Source organism: Psammomys obesus, unplaced genomic scaffold (assembly GCF_907164565.1).
Source record: "Psammomys obesus unplaced genomic scaffold, mPsaObe1.curated_primary_1811, whole genome shotgun sequence".
Taxonomy (NCBI): domain Eukaryota; kingdom Metazoa; phylum Chordata; class Mammalia; order Rodentia; family Muridae; genus Psammomys; species Psammomys obesus.
The window spans coordinates 36,316,131-36,333,893 of record NW_026596051.1 but is presented as its reverse complement, the minus strand read 5'-3'; the positions used below and the strand labels follow the sequence as shown (position 1 = coordinate 36,333,893).

General features: G+C 37.2%; 1 protein-coding gene across 1 annotated transcript in view; it reads right to left on the bottom strand.

The window, feature by feature from the left end:
* The window catches only part of Stim2 (stromal interaction molecule 2), a 138,800-nt gene that overhangs the window by 31,252 nt on the left and 89,785 nt on the right, over positions 1–17,763 (bottom strand). The window lies entirely within an intron of this gene.

Below are 17,763 nucleotides of genomic sequence, written 5' to 3'. Positions count from 1 at the left end.
GTCATTAACTAGTAGATATAACTTCTCACAGGAAACGTTAGTTAACCTAAGCTGTAAAATGGTGGGGCTCTGATGGTGAAATTTTAGTTAAACATGATACAAACATGAGAGAAAGCCACTTCTGACAGAAAGGTGGCAGAAACTGCAAGACTACCCATGTTTTCTCAGTTTCATGGACAGGCTGTGCAGACTTGTGAGTGACACCGAGACAACGCAAGGTTTATCTTTACAAGAGGGCCAGAATGTGAGTTCCTAGTGGTACATCAGTTAGCAAGACGTGTCCTTGACTGGACTAAATCCCTGCATCATGCTAAACTGGGACGCCTGAAGCCATGCCCTGAACTTGGGAAATTTAGATATTAGTAGTTGTGCTACTACTTTTGTTTATGTATTGCTTGTCTTGCATCATATAAGAACTTTGTAGAAGTTTTAGAAGACAAAATGACTTTAACAAATGTCTGAATATTCAAATTTTAAAAACTATTGCGGTATCCTGTTCCCTACAGTCATTCCAGGAACACCATACAAGGTTTGTAACCTTTTTCTGCTTTAAACTGGTATCTTACAATTATTTAAACTAAGTATATTGCCAGTTGTTACTCCCATAAAAATGGTGAGAGATAACAAAGGCATAACTAAAGAATTACACTTGGAAAAAATCGAAATGATTCATTCATTGAAATATACCATATAAACATAAGTTACTAGTTTTATTTTATAATCACAAATATAGAAACTAAAATAACATAAAAAAATAATTCTAGGAGTGATTTCTTTAAGGAAAAAAAAAAGACTCAACAACATTAATATACTATGAAAGAAAGAAATGTTTAATCAGGTTTTCTTAAACATCTCTGTGCATCAGAGAACACATTTATGACCCCAGAAACAGAATGGCTAAATGGTTTATGCATTTCCCCCTTTATATACAGATTTCTTCTTTTAATACTGAATTGAGACTATGGCAAAATGGCTTCACATTTAAGAACACTTGGTAGTCTGCCAGCTAACCAGAGTTCAGTTCCCAGCACCCATATCAAGTGGTTAACAACTGCCACTCTAGCTCCTGGAGATCTGCTGCCCTCTTTTGGCCTCCAGAGGCACTGACATGATATGACTATCTTAAAAAGAAAAAAGATTATTCATTCCAAATGAAACAATCTCTTCAAAGACGGGCAGTGTTTCCTTTGCCAGAATATTCCCAACAAGTCAACAATGTGAAGTACTAACTAAATGAGGAGTTGCAAGCACAACTGTGAAGTACTCAATAAATGAGGAGCTGTGGGTACATGAGTGTATAACAAATGATTCTGTTGAACAAACAAGGCAAATAGGAAGAAGTCAGCCTTGAGTAATTTTAGTGGTACTTCTAAAGGGTGGCTGTGCTTTGTAAAGTGATAAAAATGCTATTTTATATATATATATATATATATATATATATATATATATATATATATATCAAGCAAAAAAAAAAAAACCCGTATTTCTTAGTAATATCTTTAAGAATATCTGCTTTTATTTTCTGCTATGTTTTTTTTTTTAATCTTAAAGTTTCTTTTTTAAAAAAAAGAATGGCTTCTTCAAGAAAACACAAATGGATGGCATTGGTGTAGCAGGATGGCCCAGAATACCCGGGACCCAGGCTTAGGAGAACAAGGAGATTTCTTGGGGGATTTGGATGATAGAGGTTAAGGCTGAAGACAGTGAGTGAGAAGATCCCCAAACTAGGCCGCCTGATCAAGAACACTTAACTACTCTCCCTGCCCATTAATGAACCCGAGATTACTGACTTTTTCCTGGTGATATCCCCAAATTTTTAGGTTGAGGTAGGCCAGAGGACCAGGTTCAATGACTCTGTCATTATTTTAGTGTGGTGATTTGAATGAAAAAAATGCCTCTGTTGGCTTTGATGGAGGAAGTGTGTCACTGGGGGTGGCCTTTGAGCTTTCAGAAGCTCAAGCCAGGTCCAGTGTCCCTCTCTCTTCCTGTTGACTACAGATTGGGATGTAGAACTCTCAGCTATCTCTCCAGTACCATGTTTGCCTATGTGCAGCTTCCCAACATGACAATAATGGACCAAACCATAAACTGTAAGTCAGCCCCAATTAAAAGTTTCCTCTTTTAAAAGTTGTTGGTGTCTCTTCACCAGACTAGAAACCCTAACTAAGACATAGGGATTACAATGGTCATGCTGGTCTTGGTATTAAATTCTCTAAGGAGGTAGCCACTGTCATTCAAGGGACCATCATCTTGGCCAATCTTTCCATCATCCCTGTGCAGAGAAGCTACTGGGGAAACAAGACTGGGAAACCTCATACTCTTCCATGCAAGGTGACATGGCTACTGTGATTCTGTGCTAGTGCATCTTATTCCTGCCACCAGAGGTACTAGCATTGTCCCCGTTCCTACACCCAAGAAGTTGCTGCTGATGGTTGGTACTGATGACTGCCACAAATCAGGCCAGGGGTTGCATTGTCACCCTGGGTAACTTTGCCATGGCTATCTTTGACACCATCTCTAAGACCTACAGCTACCTGAGCCCCAACCTCTGGAAAGAGACTGTGTTCACCAAGTCTCCTTATCAGAAATTCACTGACCTGACCATGTCGTGAAAATCCATACTAGAGTCTTTGTTCAGAGAATCCAGGCTCCAGCTGTGACTACTACATAAAAGTGAATTAAGTCTGTTTAAAATTTTTGTATACAGTCAACTTGGTATTTCTTCATATAGCAAATATTTACCTGGCACACAGTAATATTGGGTGTTGGATAAAATAAAACCCTAGAATCCAAGAATTATCAAGACTATCATAGAACATTATATAATAAAATACATTCATCTTTTAAGGTAAAAACCCCCCACTCCATCCTCAAAAAGAAAAGAAAAAACTAATTAAAGAAACCTTGTAGCTGGATATGGTGTCTCACGCCTGTAATCCTAGTACTCTGGGAAGTAGAGGCAGGAGGAGCTCTGAGTTCAAGGCCATTCTGGTCTTCAAAGCAAGTCCAGGACAGCCAAGGCTACACAGAGAAACCTTGTCTTGAAAAACCAAAAAGAGAAAAAAAGGGAGAAACAAAAAGAAGAAGAAAAAAATAAATAAACCTTGTAAAGGCCAGTTAATTCAGTACAAACAGAACTTTTACTGCTCGCTGTCACATCTTTTCCTTAATAATTGAAAATCCTTCTAATTCTCAACTTAATTTTACTCTCAAAACTTTTTTCTGATCTCTAACTGTATAAGACTTTTCCAAGTGCACTTCGTATTTTAAAATCCATACTAGAGTCTGGATATGAGTCATGGATTCATAAATATCATTAGCTACACTTAGTACGGAATGTTTTTCAACAGGTTTTATATGATGTACATAGTCATGGTTTAATGCTACGTGGCTAAACAACTTTTAGGGAAAATTCCCTCAATTCTGAGTAGTGGCACAATGGATAAATATTAAGTTACTAAATCGGCTCATTTACAGAGGACCTTTGTCAATGGCTAAAGAGGTAGTTACATAAGAAGTGCAAGCTGTGAATAGAGTGTTTCAGTAAAGTAAATTCACACTGACAGACTCACCCAAACACGCTGAACAGCGCCCTCTAAGGCTTCCTCCAAGTTCTCTCCAAATCTCAATAATCTTTCTACTGCTCAGAAGTAGCAAAGTTCCATAAATGGATGAAAGTTACTATTGACCAGCACCTGTGTGGTGTGGCAATGGGAGAGCAGCCTTGCAATGGCAGAAACCCACACTGGGTAGGGTCTGGAGTATGGCGGCAGCAGTCTGACAGGGTCAGGAAACGGACTATGAATAGGGGGAACAAGTACGCAAACACGCTGGAGATAACAGCCTATTCAATCCATTGTCAGTGGATGGAAATACATATAGAAAGAGGTTAAGTTAAAATCAACTCAGTGATGTTGGACTGAAATTGGAAGTATAAATTATCAGTGTGAAATTGTGGGTTTTAATAGAGAAATAAATACTTAAGTTATAATACTTAAATTTGACCACTGAGAAATCTAAGAATAATACCACTGTGGCAATAAGCATTCTTGCTAAAAATCTTGATTTCTAAATACCACATTAACTAAAATAATCAGTGTTTTTAATAATGGCATTGAGAAATAACATGATGTTTCTATATACCTTCTCAGGTCAAAAGGAAGGGTTCAAGAACCAAGGAGGTCATTTAAGCAGCACAGAAGACCACTTGCCAGCACTGGGCATGTCAGCATCAATATAAGACTGACAGTAACAAATGAAAATCCACACAATAAGAGAAGCTGGCATTGATGGCAACAGAATGAATACACGCAGAAGATGAAACTTCTATGACTCAGTAAGATTCTGTGATTGGATCTTTTCCCCAGGGGCTACTTCCAAGGCATGTCCGTTATCACCCACCATCCCCACATGACAAGATGTTAATAATGCACTCTGTTTAAATCTCTTGCAGTATGACACCAACTAATAAAGAGAAGAATGATGGAATCTGAAAATTTGCCATTTGGCACTCATCAGTATAACAGTTAATCCAAGAAAAAAAAAATTCAAAGACCACTAAAACAATTGGGTGAAAATGGTATGAAGGATGGGATATTTTTTTTACACCGTGTTAAAGTTACAGCCTCACAAGTATCATGACATAGGCTGGAGGCATAGCCCAGATGGCTGAGTCCTTCCTATTCCTGAGTTCAGTTCCCAGCACTACATAAAACTGAGGGTGGTTGTACACCCCTGAGCTACACAGCTAGTCTGATGCAGGCCTCGGCCATATAAAAACCTGCATCACAAAACCAAAAATATAACACAGATATGAAAATCCACTTACAGAAATACAGGAGACACTACCTTCAGTAAGTGAGCAAGGTGAAACCACCAGCATTAAAACAAACTGACACATGGATCACACACAAAAAAAGATGTAAGGAAAAAAAAATCAATTCCATGACAATCCATCTACAATACATAACTTGGTCGTGTATATGTAACAAATAAACACTATTTTAAGAACAAAAAAAGTGGCATTTTTAAAAGATAATTAGCCAAAAAGAGTAGGGCACAGGACACAAAGGAACTCCTCCAGGCTGATGACTGCAGACACACACTGGTTAATCATGTATAATCTTGTACTTTTCAGCTATAAAAGTCACTATTGGGACAAATGTCAAAACTAAAACAAACAGTGGGGTTCTCTGGACAAACAGTGTTCTAGTTCTGGCAACATTACTGTAAGTTTGATTTACTTCAATTACAAAATTAAAATTTTAAAAGACAAATTTTCTTATGTAGATAAAAAATTCTACTAATTTTACAGCTTGTGATCTTTCTGGAAGACACTATGTTAATTGTTTTTGGTTTTGTTTGTTTGGCTGGTCTGGAACTCCTTAAGTACACTAGGCTGGCCTACAATGTATAGAGGTCTGCCTGGCTGCCTTCTGAAGAGGTGGGATTAAAGGTGGACATATGCTCCCAGGCCAGCTAGAATGGTCATTTTTAGCAATGACAGTAATAATAACAAACACAGGCCCCATTAGCTCCCAAAACTTGTTCTCACTAACCCTTAGTACAGCTGTCTGGATGACTGTTGTTACTAGCTATATCTTATAAATGGGAACATAGGGAACCCAGTGATTACATTATTCACCCCCAATCACAAATCTAGAGAGCATTATATCGAGATCTGAATATAAGAAGGCTCTCACTTACTTTGGGATATTGATCTTGTTTATTCAGGAAAGGAGGAGGGTCTTTAATTAGTAATGAAAAGGTAAAACCTTTGGTAAGTTTACATCAGAATTCATTTAGAAATAAGCTGAGAAGATGTAAGATAAAAATACATAATACTGGAAAACTTTTACTATAGGTTTATGGCAGTTATATAAAAATAATAATCACTATAAAAGCAACTGAGATCATTTTACCTACTACAGTTTAAAGAAAGGCTGACTCATGACTTTGCAGTAGGAAATAATCAGTAATTTTAAAAGTCTTTTTAGGAACATAGTAATTACATGTGGTTAAAATTACTAAAACATCTCATATTTACTTTCAATTTTATGAGCTGAAGCTAAAAACAATCTCTTTCTAACTGTTTTATATTATTTTCTCTGTTCTAATTAGCTGCTTACTGATTACCAAATCTACATTGTATTTCTTAGTCTTCTTGTGATTAGATCTAGAAATTTTATTTTCTCCTTTTTTTTTTTGTAGGCCTCCAGATGTGCCAGTAAAGAAAGCAACCTGTTCTCTCTGCTCAAAGTGTTGAACTGAATCAATATAATTTTATGAAATATAATTAAAAGTCCTATTTAGTTATAAACTATTCATTCTTGTATTTGATGGTTCATGCAAGCAAAACTTTATTACCTCAGAGGTGCTTGTTGCAATGGAACTGTAAACAAACTAAAACTGACTTCTAAATCCTACCTAACAAATTTATTTGCAAAATACACTTTTATATTCTAAACAAAGACCTATTTGCAGTTTTTATACCTTCACTCCATACAAAACATAATTAAGAACTGCACAATGTCATTCTTCAGAGAACACTGATCCTTCCTTCCTATTAATAGAAAGAAAAAAAGACTATTCACAATGGGATCAAAACGGCTTTTTTAAAAATGCTCAACAGATCCTCCACTAGAGCACACAGAAAGTGAAGAGAGCCAATAAAAAACTTTACGTACTACTATTTTATAGTAGAGAGGGACATAAAAGTTCTGCTTCTCCTATGTGATAGCAGCAAGTCTTTGGAATCTCATGAAGTAATACTCTTCATGAGTATTACTTCAGACAACTCTTTGGAAGGCTTTATAAATTTCAGGTGTATTCACTGCCTACAGTCCTAGTGTCCATCCTGGGAAAGTTCAACAGTAACCCAGATCCAGTTCTCATATAAATGAAGACACAACACTACAAAAACCTTCTGCATTTGCGTGTTTTAAAAATCAAAACAGTCTGGGCATCTAGGTAATGACTGGAGTATGATAAATAATAACTTGTAGTCTATGCATGTTTCAGTGATATGGAAGGAAACATCTGTTCTACCAGTCTACAAATATTTGGAAGCCATCTCTCTCGTCAAGATTTCCAAATTAACTCAGTGCAGTACAGCTGAATTTCATAAACCTTCAGTTTACTTTCTTCCCTTCTGCAGTGACGCCTGGTAAAGTGGCACATGCCTGTAATTTTAGCCCTCAGAGCTGACACAGGAGGCTAACACAGCTACATAGTAAAACATCTCTGAAAGGTAAGTTTATGATAACTTCGATGTGTCCAGTGAACTTAGGTAAACCCAGTTTTGACCTGTCACAGTGCAAAATACCAGGCAGTACCTAGGGAAACTATGCTTTAATAGGTAGGGAAGTTGTTTGTTTGTATTTGTTTTCAATTTCCAGAGTTGCATTAGCTCATTTTAATAAAATTAAGATTTAATAAATGTTTGTTTGTTAGTTTTGAAGCCCCACAGTAACTTAATTTGCAGGTAAAAGCCTATCAGGTTATTCGATCATGTGGCCCATGGTGCCAGGCACCTCCCTGCATCCACCCTAGATTTTGAGCAGCCTCTGGGGCTGACCTGTCTGCTCTTCTCCATCTAGCTGCTCTTGCTAATTCGGCTGTAGGGCTTTGGTGCTGCTAGATACTCCACTTCTCTGCCTTCGGATCATCTGAGGGAATGAAGTCAGAAAGAAGTAACCACAAAACCTCACTGTGGATGTAACCATGAGAGGCTCAGGTTTGACTTCCTGGCATTTTTCTCACTAGCAAAGGCAAGGAAGACACCTACTTCCCTTTGATCATCATCCTCAAAAAGGCAGGCCTACAGATCCATAGAACTAGCCTCTACAAAACAGCAGGTAATATCGCAACAGACGAGACAGTGGGACCAACATGTGAAGTCAATTAGATACCCGCACCTTCCAACTCAGTAAGGACCATTTTTCAATTACAATAGTTCAGTCTTCCTCCATACCAATTACAAACTGAATCATTTTATTATTACATGAACACACTGAGAAACCTCCCATCCTTTAACATGCAAGTAACTTATTTTTAAAGATTTTGTTTTTATTCATTATGTGTGTAAGTCTAAGCATGTGAGCCTGGATGCTTACAGTGGGCATGAGGTGTTGGATCCCTTGCAGCTGGAGTTACAGGCCGTTGTGAGATATCAGCTAGTCCACCTCTTAAGCCCTGCAAAAGAATGTTCCTTACCTTGTGCCTTCTTCTGGTATCAGAGCCCTATTCTCTACTCCTCTCGCAGGAAGTCAACAATATTTACCGTCTCCACTTCCTGTTTAAATCACCCTATTCACTTTTACTTGGCCAGCAGGAGCCTCTGTCCATGAAGAGCACTGATAGCCTCTACCTCAGTCCAACTGGGGCTGCTGCTCTGTCGCTTGAAGTTCTCTCTGGAGTCATACTAATTCTTAAAGCATGCAGTTTTTGAGAGTTCCAGACAGACACACTCTCTTGGTTTTCTTTCTCTTTAGACACTTCTCAGTGTTCTCTCTCAAATCTTACTGTTTCTTGACCTCTAGCCCTGAGTCCTCAACCTCACTGCATCATCAAAAAAAAGCTCAGTTGGCATTCTTCTCTTTCATTATTGACCTCCAACCCAGATGCTTATTCAAACATTTCTTCCTAATCATTACAATCCTCTAAAATTCTACCACCACAGAAACACAAAACCTTTATTCTTGTTCTATACCAACATCCTGAACCTAATCCCACAGTAAATAGTGCTGGCTATTCTTTTAATTTAGAAAATGCCTGATCTCTCTGGAACCTTATCCTCACATCATCACTTCTGCCTAAGTTTACTGCTGGACCTACAACAGGAATCCCACCCCCTTTTTGTTTTTGCTCTTGACTCTATATCTATACCACAACTGTAATAACCTTTCCCGAAGACATGACAGATACTTTGTCCAAACTCCTAGACAGGGCTGGGAAGACAGCTCAGCATGAAAGCATGCCTTGTAAGTAACGGAAGCAGAGTTAAGATCCCCAGAACCATGGAAATGCCGGGTAAGTGTGACCACCTGCCTGTAATTTCAGCCTGAGAGAGCTAAGCCAGAAAATCCCCAGAACAAGCTGGCTAGCGAGACTAAACACACTGGCTAGCTTTGGGTTTGATTAAGAGATCGTGCCTCAAAGAATAAGGTGGAAGAACAAGTGAGAAAGATTTGCACCATTAACCTTGAGCTTCCATGTGCACGGACACTACACACACAAGCACAGGCACGCGCATACACACACAAAGAAGGAAAAAAATAAAGGAATACAAAACTCCTAAATGGAAATATACTTGAAATAATTAAAATATCCTGATAACAAATCCTTTACCTATATTTGGCACTAAAACAGGTCCAATAGGGAATCTGAAGATGCCAATCTCAGTTATGTTATCCCTTACTATTGCCTAGCTTTACTAGCCGTATTATAGTCTCTTAAATATGTGAAATTATGCGAGCCTTGAAGACCCTAGTCTAGATGACCCCTATTCCTCTCAGAATATACTTCAGTGGAATCTGCTTTTGGCTTATGATCAGCAAACAGGTCTATAACCAAATATTACTCTTGGGAAAGTTCTTCCTTAACTATATTATCTAAATAGCCCTTCCCTTCCCTGATCACTGGCTATCTTTTTACTCTGTCATAAATTATCACATTATTTAACTGTACTAGTAGTTTTATGATTGTAAATATATCTATACACATGTGGACATTCAAATGTGTTCATTCTCTCCCTGAAATTGTTGATTCCATGAGGGTAGAATATCTACTTTACTGAATATTCTATTCTATCCCAATATCTAGAATAATGCATGTCTCACAGAAAGAATAAAATAATTTATTCATAACTGAATGAATGAAGGAAGGAAGAAAATTATTATGAATTTTGTCCCTTGTAATCAAGGAAATTGTTGATGATCAAATTTCCTTACCAAAAACTATTCATTACTTGAGGCCATTTTAAGTCTACATGTGAAAAAGAGAAAAAAGAAAGAAAAAGGAGGAAGGGGGGAAAGAGAGGCAGACTTACTAAAACAAAGTGTTCAGATCTCAAGATAAAGTTCAACAGTCAAAGAAAGGAAGAAAATATACTATACTGCTATTTCAAGCCAATCAACAAAGCACAGTGAATTCGCATTTAGTTTTGTGATAAAATCAGCTTCCAGCATTTAACAGGGTACAAATTTTATTAGAAGCTAGAGAGATTATGTTTGGGGGACATTTGTAAAAGTTATTAAAAGAGGCCACTCCTAGTCTTAAAAGAGACTAACTTAGTCTACAAAGCTTCCAATTGCATATCTGATATACAGTGCAGTCTAATGTCATGCAATGAAGCATGCTCATTAAAAACAGACTAGAAAAATTTAGACAACTACCAAAGCAGATGAGTCTTCACCTATCTCGCACTGCAAGTAGACAGGCAGGCCAAGAGCTCTATATCAGTGGGCATGCAGCTCGTACAATACACAGAGACCTATTCTTATGTACCATGGGAGAGCCACAGTAGCACTATCATTCAATTCTGCCACAAAATATTTAGTGTAGGTAAAATCTGGAAAGGAGTGATGTTAACATTTTATATGCTTATAATATATTATTGAGACACTAAACAAATGCATAAGCCAATTTATAGGGTAAAGAATTTTCTTCCTTTAAAGCTTGAATAAACAACTCACTGAATTATAGTTCATGTTGTCTATTCATTCATGCATCAATTAATTGCATTTGAACCTTTGTTTGTGTATTTTAATGCTCGCATATGTGTGTGTCCACTCATCATAATAACAATTTAATTAATTTCTTGAAGGTTAATGATTTGCCCCTTGTCAAATCTACGTTTTCAAGTTGGATTTTTTTAATACCTTATTTCTTTATATCCAACTATAATACTAAGCACTTTTTTCTTTCTCTATCTTGCACTATAGGGAGAGAGTTGTGCCAAAGGAGAAAAAAGAAATTCTTTACAAAGATTCAGCCAGTGTAGAGAGAGTGAAAAAAAAAAAATGCTATCACTGAGCCAGGAAATCAAAGTAAAGCTGAGTTAAGAATATGTACAAAATATACATGAGATCCTTAATGACAGCTACATGTAACAAAACAAAACAAACACAATTTGTCACAGGTACTACATGACACACATAAAAGCCATGCTGGAGTACCTTCATACTTATTATTAAGACCAAAAGGGCAGTTACTTTTCACAAAGACTCTTACTTAACAAAGACTTTGGAATACAGTAGATTATCCTGCCAATTTACACAGCCATCAACCACTTCCTGAAAACATCCCCCTATCTAGTTATCAATGGCACCATCCTTTCTGTCCTTTTGATTGTATGGCTAAGCTATCTTTCCAGCCCTCCAGCCCTTCTGCTTTGCATTGAGTCCCTCTGAAGGCCCCTCCCCATTTCATTAGTCAGATCTTGCCTTCCTGCCAGTATTCCCTAAGGCTGTTCTCTTTTTCCCTTCCTTTCAATGAATTGTCAATTCTTATGCCACACACACACACACACACACACAATGGTTCTAGGGATTACCAAGGGCATTTTACATGATGTCAGGTGCTATACCACTAGGCTATATATCCAGCTTCTTTTTATTTTTCATTTTGAGACAGGGTCTTGGCAAACTGAGCTTATTCTGTAATATAGACAGGCCTTGAATTTATAACCCTCCAATCTTAGTCATCTGTATAGCTGAGACTGCAGACTTATGTCAGCAGGCTTGCTCGATTTCTGATTTTGAACTACTACATGTTTCTGTTAAGTGATAAGTCTGTTGAGTACTCAGAAGCAATGATATAACATTTGGTTTATGCTCTTAAAAAAACTTACTGTGCAAAATCAAAGAGTTGATGGTGAAAATAAAATTCCTTTCTATTCCTTTCAATGAGGTACTGACAGTTCCTAATTTTCTTACACTACTCTAGATTCTTAACTTCAAACTAATAATTGCAGTAAATATATACCTAAAGAAAACACTTAGAATTTAAAGTGTCTAATTGTCCATTAATTTCAACATTGTAAAAGTCATGAAAAAGCAAAGAGAAAGAAATGATTACTTAAGGGCTTTTGGCCAATAAAAATTGACCTTTAAGACATGGAATTAAATGAAAAGGCTAGATGACCTGTTTGTGTGAGCGCGCGCACACGCAGTTTGTGCATACCTGTGTATTTCCCCTCAGCTTACCTAGCACTTCTTCTACACTATGTCTTTATAAATGCAATATGCATTTCAGAATAACAGAAATGTAAAAATTTTTAGAAATGAGTCAATGTGATCGCATGTAAACTGAAAAATGTGGCTAATACCTTTAAACTTTTCATCACACTTCCAATTTGTATTATGTGTATTGTAGTTGATTTAAAAAATGCTAACAATCAGCCAGCACATGCATGTAATCCTAGCACTCAATGAGACACAGGCAGGTGTATTTCTGTGTGTTCAAGGCCGCCTAGTGTACAAAATGAGTCCAGGACAGCCATGGCTACACAGAGAAACCCTGATTTGAAAAAAAAAGCTAACAATCAGTTAAGTGGGAAATAGGGGGACTCAACCAAGTGTAATATTTACTTGAAAAGAAAATGCTTTCTTCACTACACTAACTTTAGAGGAATAGCAACATGTATTCCACGTAAGGTAGAATTTAATATAGTGGATTTCAGCCAATCAGATACACTTTCACATCACAGCCCAAACCTGGAACTTGTGCTGCTCTTACCCAGCCCTCTGAATTCTGGGTCACACACAACGTGGTCACTTGGCATATAAACTGACTGTGAAATAGATGTGCTACTTTTCTTGCAAAACTCACATCAACCCCCCTAAATCATGGTTGAAAGAATGAACCAGCAACACCTCTGTGTCACCTTTACACAGAAGCAGCTTTGACTACTAATATTTGAATACCTTTTGTTAGTGGTACAAATGATGGCATCTGTCAATTCTGAAACTAGACTCCACCTCGGGGAATAGGCCTTCCTTGTCTAAGGTGCTTCCAGGGCACAATGAAAACTCAAACTTATATTGATGGTTTTTTACTAATAACAGCTTCTAAAACTAACAGCATTGCACACAAGATCAAAAATACTAAAACCTGATCTGCTAAGCAGTATTAGCTAAGCAGCTTATTAGGAACTGTCTTTCTTTAAATGTGCTATATTAATTACTAATATCGTCAGGACTATTAATCTAGCAGAATACTTTCCAGTGAAGGGTGACAAGGTAAATGTCATGGAATGCAATCCTCCTTGCCTTACTTAACCTCTGCTGGCAGGCCTCTTACTATCTATCCCACAGTTCCTTTTATACCTTCTTGGCAGCTGATTGCAGAACATCCTTTAAGTAGCTGTTAGTAGATCTTTCTCCACTAACAGACCATGGATAGGTCAAGAACAAAGAGGCATTCTTCATCTGAGTATCTTAGTCTGGGACAATGCCTTGTACTTATGAAAGACTCCCACGTATGAACCGGTTCAGTGAATACCCCCAAGCCCAATATTCAAGCAAGTAAACAAAAATATACAAGCAAAACTCTCTGAATACTCTCTAAACACAGGGACAAAGTTTCCAAGTCCCTTTGTAAAATGTTTCTAGAGTCCATGATGTTCTACTCTTCCCAACAAATCTACATTTTATCCAAACAATAGTCATAACCTTCTTGCTAGTGTATGGTGAACACATCTTTCTACAAACGCTTGTGTATTTCAAGCCTTTCCTACAAGCTTCAACAATGCCTAATATTTAGTGGTGAGACAAAAATGCTACATGAACCGCCACACCCTACACACACAGTAAATACCACTACTCATAACTGTAATGCCAGCCTGCAAGAATATCTTTCTTTGCTACCAGAACCACATCCAAACCAACAGCTTCCTTTAGACAGCAACTTTCAGGCTCACTGGCACAGGTGTAAGAGTAGAATCTTACTTGACCTACCATGGTCACTTTTGCCTCACAGAAACAATAAAAGGAACAGATACCCACAGAGCATTTGATTGCCACTCAGCACTACTCTTAAGCACTTTTTGTCTGATTATGAACAACCTTCTAGATATGGCTGACTGTACTCACCCTTACTAGACTTTAAAACACAGAAATAAATATTCAGTGACCTATCACATATATGAAATCATATGCCTGTCTTATAAACTGTGTTTATTCAAAGAATTTAACACTTAGATGTGCCATTTTAAGACTCGATTACTCACATTAAATATGCTAAACTGTATACCCCTAAATTTCTTATTTCTAAGAAAATGAATGCCCTCCACAATATTAATTCATTCCCTAAAATAAATTTGCCTATATTATTAAGCTCCTATAATGCCATCATTCAGGTAGTATTTAACCAAAAATTCTTATGTTGCTATTTAGCTTTCATCTGTACATGAAACAAACGCTGTTAACACTCCTTGGAGAAAAAGCTTGATACTTCCTTGGATTCAGTAGTGATCGCCATGCTTACTGCAAACAGACAAAGTATCCTGTTGCTGGATACCACAAAAAACATTACTGGATTTCCAAGTTTTATCTATTGAGTAGCTGTGATAATCATGCCAAACAGTATGCACTCTGTCTATCTATGTTTTCCAATTCAGTCTCTATGTGAAAACCCACAGTGCATACTAGAAAAGGCCGGTGGCTTCTATCAATATTTAGAAATCCATCCACCCTAACACACCCAGTAGGAAAATCTCGGCATAAAAAGATGTATGTGGAGGAATGATTTATAATGAGCCTTACTTTTAGGAATTCAAGACCCACAGCCAGGAATTTTTTTTACTTTTATGCAATGTTTTAAAAAAAATTGCTGTCATAAACAGAAAGAAAACAAAGGTCATTTTTTTTCTGTTTAAGTTCATTTACACTAGAGAATAGCAATTATTACATGCCTAAATCTTTCTACTCTCTGAATTAAGGATTCTTTAAATTGCTTCAAGTTAAACTTTTCTAAAGTTTTATATATCTACTCAATTAATTAAAAAAAAACCTTTAAGCATGTCTGAATGTTTTAGTTTATAGAAGTACTAAAGAGACAGTATTTGCTAAAAGCCCGTCTGTTGTATCAGAAAACATTTCATTTATATTATACAAGAGTCACATTCTGTTAAGTGAACCACTTTTATTATATTAAAATTTAATTATTTTAATGTACAGGTGTTTTGCTGCATGTAGGTCTACGCATCAAATGTATGTCTCGGGTATATTCAGAGACCAAAAGAGAGTATTAGATCCCCTAGGACTAGAGTATCAGATGGCTGTGAGCTGCCATGTGGGTGCTGGAAATCAAACCTGTGTCTTCTGAAGGACAGCTAGTGCTCTTAACCGTGAGGCCATCTCTCCAGCCCTGTGAGCCAGCTCTTAAATTATATCACTTGCAAGTCCATATACTTACAGTAGCATGCCACATCTACTTCCAATTTTAGCAAATATTCAAGTATAATCAAGGAAGAAACCATTCATGCTATACTTTATAATTCCTTTTTATTTTTAGTTTTGCTTTTCCTATTTGGATTTTTTTTTTTAATTCTTTAACAATTTCATATGTGTACACAATGTATCTTGATCCTGTCTAGCCCCAACAACTCCTCTCACATAATCTGGCCTCCTTTCTAAGACCTATTAGTCAATCTTCATGGACTATTCCAAATACCACCAAATAATCTTTAAAGTAATGAGCTAGTTCCTCCTTACTGTGACCCAGCTCCACACTCTAGCCTTAATTGTACTTTGTACATATCACCTTATATTGTAATCACTTTGTCTCTTCCACTCAGTAGTTTGCTTGGTACAAATATATCCACCCCCACCAACATACCAAGCTGTGACTCTTCCGCTTCTTCCTCTGAGCTCACTTGGCCACATGCCTCTCTTTCAGATCTCATCTTTGTGCTTTGCCTCCCTCTCTCACTTTAGGCAACCTCAACCCAACCTAACATGGTAGTCCCGTTCACTAGGCTGCATTCACTTATTATTTCTAGTGTACATCCTATACCTACTGTAGCATTTAATGGTTAGTAACTTTAAATATCTTTTTATGAGTATCAGCACTGTTAGAGATCAGGTTAAAAGCTGCAAAGATTTTTGAGTCATCTATTTCACCTGCTTGTTTTCCATTAACTGTCGTTTTAAGTAAGTAAGAGTTTTTCAGAAATTTATGTATTACAACATGACATAATTATTTGATGAAATGGAAGTGGAACATGGTGTTTTCAATAGGCCTTGTACTTTCAGCCATTTATCACACATTTTCTGAGTATCATCATGAAAAGGGCCACTGCTCTAGCCACTGGATATCTAAAATCTCATAGACTGAGAATGAATGTGCATGTATTTGCTACACATACATTTTTACATATTCAACTCATCAATATTGAATTTAGTGTTTTTACATTCATTTTAATATCTACTTTCAGTGGTCTTCAAAGCTTTTCAAAAAACCAGTTGCTTTCTAAGAGAAATCTTAAGAGAAAACAACAACAGAGCAAAGCATACATAACTCTGCAGGTCCAACAATGCTCTAGCAGCAATGCCCAGCCTTGCATGGCCCTTTCATAACTGTGAGCTGAGAAACTCAACCCCATCTCGTAAACTTTTAGTTGAGGAGTTATTGCCTGAATGCTCCACACAGCTTTTCCTTTTCCCTTTTCCTTCCCTCTGGGCATCTGTGTTAGCAGGAACTTGAGTACTTCTCTCAGGCCTTTACCCCATGTGACTCAATGTGCTGGAGTGGGTTGGGGGGGGTTCCCCTTTTCTGAGGCCTCAGAGAGAAGGAGAAGGAAGAGAAGGAGAAAAGGGTAGGACCAGGAGGAGAGGAGGGAGATGGATATGATCGTGATATAAAGTGAATGAATAAAATTAAATTAAAAAGAAAAAGAAAGTAAGGGGGAAGTCAAGCTCTCAGAAAAAAAAAAAAAACTCAGGTTAGAAAAGTAGGGTAAGCAGTTTGGACTTAACAGCAAATCATTGCTCTATCACAGTGTAAAAGACGAGATAAGGCTAGATGTGAAAGCTTAAGAGAAAAAGGGGCTGCTTATCTTAGAAAAGCCTTAAGCTACAAGGAAACAAACCAGATATACTCTGACTGATTAAAGAAGATTTACTCATTACAAAGTCCCTAGATGGGAAGCAAGAAGACTCTGAGGACAGAGTCCCATCAGGTGGAGATTTATTGACACATAAGGCAGACTCTTCTCTCTAAGCCTTATCTTGTAAGGAGCAGGTGTGATAAAGAAGTCATTTGACAATACTTTAGAACACAGTAAGTGACATGGAAACAACACAATAAGAAGAATCGTGATGTCAGAAAACCAAAGTGCAGAAAAGAAAGTAGACCACAATGGAAGACTGACCCTTGATAGACTTTAAAGAAAGGAACAGGGGAACCAGTCAAAAGGACATCTGTATTGCACATTGTAAAACAGGAAATGGCTGCTCTAATCTGGATGAAAGTGAAGGAGATAAGACAATAGAAAAGGTAAAAAAAAGAGGTGACTGTGATTGAGGCATGGGTTTGGATGCAGAGAACGGGCTTAATGTGCTTTGTGAAGATATTTGCTGGATTTTTTTTTTTTTTTTTAACTCTGAGCCACTTTAGGGTGCTGAACAGCTCAGATTTATATTTTGAGTAAACTGTTTTGCTAAGTGAAAAACATGTCACAGGACACAACACTATAATGAGGCGCTATCACCACACATACGTTCCTTTGGCATATTTTATTCAAGGTGCTTACTTAGAGAC